Source organism: Aplysia californica, unplaced genomic scaffold (assembly GCF_000002075.1).
Source record: "Aplysia californica isolate F4 #8 unplaced genomic scaffold, AplCal3.0 scaffold01405, whole genome shotgun sequence".
Classification (NCBI taxonomy): Eukaryota; Metazoa; Mollusca; class Gastropoda; order Aplysiida; family Aplysiidae; genus Aplysia; species Aplysia californica.
Window position 1 is genome coordinate 70,788 of NW_004798675.1, and position 290 is coordinate 71,077.

Below are 290 nucleotides of genomic sequence, written 5' to 3' on the forward strand. Positions count from 1 at the left end.
CTCCGCCTCACCCAAAGGAAACAAACAAACAAACAAAACAAATAAAAACAAACAAAGAAAAGCTCATTCAAAATTGCCTGACAGGTGGGAAAATACCCGGTGTACTCAGTTTCACTATTTTGACGAGCGCCTGATTTCGTCGCTATGACACTCACGTTCGGCATTCTCTCAAAAGGTTAGTTTTCTTTGACAAACGTTTTCTGACCCATGTGACCATTCGACCAGCGGGTGAGCTTGTAATGGCTGGGATCCCCATCTTTCAAGTATACCACCACCTCCACCACCCCCAA